Raw genomic sequence first — 8,401 nt, forward strand, 5'->3', positions numbered from 1 at the left:
GTAATTTCGTTCCCTTTTAGGGGTACAAAATTGCCAAAATATAAATGTAAGCAATACGTTGTACCACGTGTTTCGTTTTTTACCTAATCTATTCCATTGGACGAGGTCCTATTACCTTATACGTTATATGGTCACGTATGGGGATTCATTTCCTATCATAAGACATATATACATTTGTGCACCCGGGAGGGGTACTTTGACCCACCCCTTTAATTTTGGAAATTGTCCCTTTTATATGTTTGGTATTATAGTATAGGACCCTAATATAAATTACTATAAATTTTGGTGGTCCACCTCGTTCCCTTTCATGGGTACACAATTGCCAAATTTTAGTACAACCAGGTGTTTGGTTTTGGCTCAATTTATCCCCTTGGATGAGGTCCTATTACCTTATATGTTTATATGGTCATGTATATATTGGTCCATTTCCTATTATAAGACATGGGTACATTGATGCACCCCGGGATGGGTACCATGGCCAACCCCTTAAATTTTGGAAATTTTCCAATTTGAGCATTCGGTATCATAGTACATGCCTCAACATGTATCATGATAAATTTGGGTGGTCCACCTCGTTCCCTTTTAGGGGTACAAAATTGCCAAAAATATAAACGTAAGCAATACGTTGTACCACGTGTTTGGTTTTTGGCCCAATTTCTCCCCTTTGATGAGGTTCTATTACCTTATATGGTTATATGGTCATGTATATGGGTTCATTTCCTATCATAAGACATGGGTACATTGACGCACCCTTTAAAAATTTGGAACGGGTATCTTGGCTCATCCACTCGGTTTTAGAAATTTTTTAATATAAGCATTTGGTATCATAGTACAGGACTTCAATATGTACCACTATAAATTTGGATGGTCCACATCGTTCCCTTTCATGGGTAAAGAACTACCAAAAAATCAAATTTCGGAGGTTATTGACACCTATTTAGCACGTTATATGGGTATGTACAGAGGTTTATTACCTTTATATGTTTATGTTCCCTTTTAAATTTGGGAATTATCAAATAACAAAATTCGGTAAACGTTTTCTAGGACCCATTGGTGTTCCTCTTATGACCAAATATTCAAAATTTAAAGGTTATTGACCGGCTTTATTATTGAATAAGTACAGGATTTATTACTTTTTCATAAGACACAGGTGTATTTGTGTACCAATCTTAAATTTTGGGAGGAGGTACATTTCTTATTGTCATATCAATAATTGGTAATTGGATAGTATCTCATTCATTGGGTAAATCATTGTCAAATATGAGTATGATCACGTGATCAGTTATTAACCTATGATGGGATTAGGAGTCCAGAACATTGGTACATTGAAACTTTGTAGGATAATTTGAGAATGCGTCATTGGTTTTGATTATTCCCGCCAAATATAAACGTAAGCAAGACGTTGTACCACGTGATTGTCCTTGATGAGGTAGTGTACAGGGATTCATTTCCTTTGTTGTGGTACTTCTTAAGTTTGAGTACACACACACTTCTAGAAAACAGTTGGTTCTACTCAGGTAAACAATTGACGGACATTATTGACCTTATTGAACATATAATGATATGATTAACTCTAAGACTTAGGTATATCAAGAGAAGTATTCTTTAAATTTGGGAATGGTGATAAACAGAATTTTAACATAAGGTGCGAAATTTGAAACAATACATTGAACTTTAGTCACAGCTCATAGTCAAAGATCATTGGTGGTGATTGATTTGAAATCTGATAGCTAACCTTATTGAATCTTATGACTCATAGACGAAAGGCAATACATGCTACAACAGTTTGAAATTTAATCATAAGGTGATGTAATCTGACACTAGCAAAGTTATTGTTAATGCAATTTGATTGGATGATCACTATCTTTCCTGCAATCTGATTGGTTGATCACTATCTTTCGTGCAATCTGATAGGTTGATGAGTTTTAAATCTTTTTCTGCATTCAGTTTTGTTTTAACATTTAAAAAGTTTTTGAATTTTTTTTTGTTTGAAACTTTGGTTTGAAATTTTTCGTTTTAAAAATTTTTTGTTTGAAAATTTTCAAAATTTTGTTTGAGATTTTTTCGTTTGAAATTTTTGTTTGAATTTTTTTTTGTTTGAAATTTTTTGTTTGAAAATTTTTGTTCGAAAATTTTTTAATTTTTTTTCTTTGAAATTTTTCGTTTCCAAATTTTTTGTTTGAAATTTTTTGTTTCAAAATTTTATTTGAAAATTTTTTCGCTTCAAAATTTTGTTTGAATTTTTTTCGTTTGAAATTTTTTGTTTGAATTTTTTTTCGTTTCAAAATTTTGTTTCAAAGATTTTTTGTTCTAAATTTTTGTTTCAAAGTTTGGTTTGACATTTTTAAAAGTTTGTGCACTCATTAGTAAAGAACCGGAACTGTTTAGAGCAAAAACCTCTGGCAGTATTGTGGTGCAATAGTACACGTCAGAACATGATAATGCAACGTCATCAGTTTTTCATCATATATAAGTATCGTTCGAGTTAGTATTCATGATAACATCATCATTTCTACTTGTCTGCAGTTTCTAAACACGCGTGATGTGCTGAAATCATTTACCAAGATTACTGATTGACAACAGAATGTACCTTATAGAATCTTAGCTAGCCAAATGATCCCTACAAAGTTTGGATTAAGAATCGTAGTGAAGCTTGAAAATGATAAGAATATAATTTTACCAGCAAGATATTTACCCATGGAAGCATCAAAACAAGAAGAACTGCTGCGTTTCTTAAATTCTGGATCTGTATCTTTATGTTACAAAGGATTCTTGGGTCGAAGTCATCAACTTGAATTTAGTACACAGCCAGATTCGTCAGCAATTGTGATGAAATCATGAATTGAAACGTCAGCACATTTCTTTCCAATGACGTCAGCCGTAGTTGTATGAATTGGGTTGGTCGGCATGACGTCAGCAACTGCGATGAAATCATGAATTCAAACGTCAGCACATTCCTTACCAATGACGTCAGCAATAACTATAAACCAGCAAATACAGTGTCATCCCACGAAATCATTTGAGCAAGTGCTTTTCAGGAGGAAAGATGTGTACTTCTAACGATAAAGAGTTCATCTTCGCAAGCTATTATCGAATAAATATATTTCAAACAAAACATGTGATGATTGGTATCAGTGCTAGAACATTTGAACCTGTGATTCGATTGGGCAAAGCAGAACAATTTGGTGTACAACTGACCTGTGAAGAATGGCAAATATTATGTTCACGAATCGACCAAATGAACGATTATTTTCATGATGAGCTAAATGTGACCATAGTCAAATCATTAGGCTCAAATCATGAAGTGGTGCTGCGTACAGTCCTCGAAGAGAAGATGGTGCTGCTTCGTAAAAAGAGTACATTTCATGTCCCTCGCAATATGGTGTATCTAACGCAAACGGAATGGAACAAATTCATCAGCGTATTTCAGTGTGTGAAACATGCAGTGGAAGTGTGCAACAAAACTAGTATATTCCTGAAAAAGTACTATTTTGAAAAATGTGTTATGCATATTGTACAACATGTATCTAGATATTGTGATGGTTGTCAACATCGTTCGTGGGTGCATAACTGTATTGATAAACAGTTTATTTGTGATCAAATGGACATTGAGTTTCCACCAATTGATATCGCAATAGACCTTAAAAGACTTCAACTGGAATTAAAATTATACGCTAAAGACAAACTAGTGCAAGAAGTTCAAAATTCATTGTATCGACAATATCCAGAACCACTATCTGGTATGGATGTACGTGGAGTGTAATAAAATGATCCATTTCAATGAATTGTGTTTTTTTCATTTCAAGTACAACCCCATGTTCTGACGTGTACTATTGCACCACAATGTTGCCAGAGGTTTTTGCTCTAAACAGTTCCGGTTCTTTACTAATGAGTGCACAAACTTTTAAAAATGTCAAACCAAACTTTGAAACAAAAATTTAGAACAAAAATCTTTGAAACAAAATTTTGAAACGAAAAAAATTCAAACAAAAAATTTCAAACAAAAAAAATTCAAACAAAATTTTGAAACGAAAAAAAAAATTCAAACAAAATTTTGAAACAAAAAATTTCAAACAAAAAATTTGGAAACGAAAAATTTCAAACAAAAAATTTTAAACAAAATTTTGAAAAAACAAAATTCGAAACAAAAAATTTTAAACAAAAAAATTTGGAAACGAAAAAAATTTAAACAACAAATTTTCAAACAAAAAGTTTCAAGCAAAAAAATTTCAAACTAAAAATTTTACGTTTCACGGTTAACCGTCAAACGTTATCCAGTTTTTAACTATTCCATTAACAAATAAACGGTTTTGATCATATTAATCAGTGAGTGCAAAATGTTGAACGAAACCAAGATTTTTCAATGTTAAACAAAACTTAAAACTGAATACAGCAAAGATTTGAAATCAGCAACCAATCAGATTGCACGAAAGATAGTGATCAACCAATCAGATTGCAGGAAAGATAGTGATCATCCAATCAAATTGCATTAACAATAACTTTGCTAGTGTCAGATTACATCACCTTATGATTAAATTTCAAACTGTTGTAGCATGTATTGCCTTTCGTCTATGAGTCATAAGATTCAATAAGGTTAGCTATCAGATTTCAAATCAATCACCACCAATGATCTTTGACTATGAGCTGTGACTAAAGTTCAATGTATTGTTTCAAATTTCGCACCTTATGTTAAAATTCTGTTTATCACCATTCCCAAATTTAAAGAATACTTCTCTTGATATACCTAAGTCTTAGAGTTAATCATATCATTATATGTTCAATAAGGTCAATAATATCCGTCAATTGTTTACCTGAGTAGAACCAACTGTTTTCTAGAAGTGTGTGTGTACTCAAACTTAAGAAGTACCACAACAAAGGAAATGAATCCCTGTACACTACCTCATCAAGGACAATCACGTGGTACAACGTCTTGCTTACGTTTATATTTGGCGGGAATAATCAAAACCAATGACGCATTCTCAAATTATCCTACAAAGTTTCAATGTACCAATGTTCTGGACTCCTAATCCCATCATAGGTTAATAACTGATCACGTGATCATACTCATATTTGACAATGATTTACCCAATGAATGAGATACTATCCAATTACCAATTATTGATATGACAATAAGAAATGTACCTCCTCCCAAAATTTAAGATTGGTACACAAATACACCTGTGTCTTATGAAAAAGTAATAAATCCTGTACTTATTCAATAATAAAGCCGGTCAATAACCTTTAAATTTTGAATATTTGGTCATAAGAGGAACACCAATGGGTCCTAGAAAACGTTTACCGAATTTTGTTATTTGATAATTCCCAAATTTAAAAGGGAACATAAACATATAAAGGTAATAAACCTCTGTACATACCCATATAACGTGCTAAATAGGTGTCAATAACCTCCGAAATTTGATTTTTTGGTAGTTCTTTACCCATGAAAGGGAACGATGTGGACCATCCAAATTTATAGTGGTACATATTGAAGTCCTGTACTATGATACCAAATGCTTATATTAAAAAATTTCTAAAACCGAGTGGATGAGCCAAGATACCCGTTCCAAATTTTTAAAGGGTGCGTCAATGTACCCATGTCTTATGATAGGAAATGAACCCATATACATGACCATATAACCATATAAGGTAATAGAACCTCATCAAAGGGGAGAAATTGGGCCAAAAACCAAACACGTGGTACAACGTATTGCTTACGTTTATATTTTTGGCAATTTTGTACCCCTAAAAGGGAACGAGGTGGACCACCCAAATTTATCATGATACATGTTGAGGCATGTACTATGATACCGAATGCTCAAATTGGAAAATTTCCAAAATTTAAGGGGTTGGCCATGGTACCCATCCCGGGGTGCATCAATGTACCCATGTCTTATAATAGGAAATGGACCAATATATACATGACCATATAAACATATAAGGTAATAGGACCTCATCCAAGGGGATAAATTGAGCCAAAACCAAACACCTGGTTGTACTAAAATTTGGCAATTGTGTACCCATGAAAGGGAACGAGGTGGACCACCAAAATTTATAGTAATTTATATTAGGGTCCTATACTATAATACCAAACATATAAAAGGGACAATTTCCAAAATTAAAGGGGTGGGTCAAAGTACCCCTCCCGGGTGCACAAATGTATATATGTCTTATGATAGGAAATGAATCCCCATACGTGACCATATAACGTATAAGGTAATAGGACCTCGTCCAATGGAATAGATTAGGTAAAAAACGAAACACGTGGTACAACGTATTGCTTACATTTATATTTTCGCAATTTTGTACCCCTAAAAGGGAACGAAATTACATTAATATATATTAGGGTCCTATACTATTATACCGAATTTTTAAATTGGGCAATTTCCAAAATTAAAGGGTGGTCCAAGGTACCCCTCCTGGGGGTGCATTAATATACCCATATCTTATGAAAGGTAATGAACCCCTGTATACGCCCATATAACGATATAGGATAATAACACCTCATCAAAGGTGATAAATTAGGTCAAAAGACCAAACACGTGGTTGTACTAAAATTTGGCAATTGTGTACCCATGAAAGGGAACAAGGTGGACCACCCAAATTTATAGTGATACATACTAGGGCTCTATACTATTATACCAAATGTTTAAATTGGGCAATTTCTAAAATTGAAGGGGTGGGCCAAGGTACCCCTCCCGGGTGTGCACCAATATATCCATGTCTTATGAAAGGTAATATACTCCTGTATACGCTCATATAAACATATAAGTAATAGGACCTCATCCAAGGGGATAAATTAGGTCAAAACCAAACACGTGGTACTACGTATTGCTTACGTTTATATTTTGGCAATTTGGTACCCCTAAAAGGGAACGAGGTGGACCATCCAAATTTATCATAATACATATTAGGGTCCTATACTATAATACCAAATGTTTAAATTGAGCAATTTCCAATATTTAAGGGGTGGGCCAAGGTACCCCTCCCAAATTTTTCAATGGGTGCATTAATATACCCATGTCTTATGAAAGGTAATGGACCCCTGTATACGCCCATATAACTATATAGGGTAATAATACCTCATCCATGGGGATAAATTAGGTCAAAAACCTCCGAAATGTGAATTTTTGGCAATTTTTTACCCATGAAAGGGAACGACATTGACCCCCAATACTGATAGGGGTACATACTATGGTCCTACCCTACCATACCAAATTTTTAGATTTTGCAATTTCCAAAATTTAAGGAGGGTGGTCCTATGTACCCCTTCCAAAATTTAGGTTGTGGGCCATGGTACCCCTGCCAAAATTTAGAGGGGGTGGTCCTATGTACGCCTTGGTCATTGACCTCGGCCAGGTACCATGGGCCCTGAGGCAGGGACCCAGGGGCCAAAAAGTGTCCTATAGTCAGGCCAATACTACTGTGTTTACCCATATGATTATGTTAACAATTGGAATAGGTTTAGAGAAAGAAAATTACCGTTAAAGGAAGCATTCTTCAACAAGCTTATGGACACACATATAAGTGATGAAGATTATGAACGTGCAAAGAAAGTATGGGGAACATTTGACATTAAGAATCTCGGACAATACCATGATTTATATTTAAAAACAGATGTATTATTGTTAGCAGATGTGTTTGAGAACTTTAAAGAAACATGTCTTAAAGCTTATGATCTTGATCCAGCTTGGTATATGAGAGCACTAGGTTTAGCTTGGGATGCAATGTTAAAGATGACAAATATAAAATTAGAATTGTTGTTTGATTATGATATGGTATTAATGGTAGAAAAAGGTATAAGAGGTGGGATTAGTCAGTGCTCAAAAAGATATGTTAAAGGAAATAATAAGTATATGGAAAATTATGATAAGAATAAAGAATATTCTTACTTAATGTATCTAGATGCCAATAACTTGTGTGGGTGGGTGATGAGTCAATATCTACCGTATAAGGGATTTAGATGGTTAAGTGAAGATGAGATTGAAGAAATAGATTTCACAAATATACCTGATGATTCTGATACTGGTTATATATTAGAAGTTGATCTTGAATATCCTAAAGAATTACATGACTATCACAAAGACTACCCATTAGCTCCTCAAAATATATATCCACCTGGTTCAAAACATCAAAGCTATTAACATCCCTATATGACAAAGAAAAATATGTAATTCACTATCGAAACCTAAAACAATGTCTTTCACTTGGATTAAAACTTAACAAGATACATCGAGTAATAGAGTTCGAACAATCAGATTGGTTAAATAAATATATTGATTTAAACACACAAATGAGAACGAAAGCAACAAATGATTTTGAAAAAGACTTTTATAAGCTCATGAATAATTCAGTATTTGGGAAAACTATGGAAATATTAGAAAGAGTTAATATTAAACTTGTA

This window comes from Thermobia domestica, chromosome 18 (genome assembly GCF_964235325.1).
Source record: "Thermobia domestica chromosome 18, izTheDome1.hap1.1, whole genome shotgun sequence".
Classification (NCBI taxonomy): Eukaryota; Metazoa; Arthropoda; class Insecta; order Zygentoma; family Lepismatidae; genus Thermobia; species Thermobia domestica.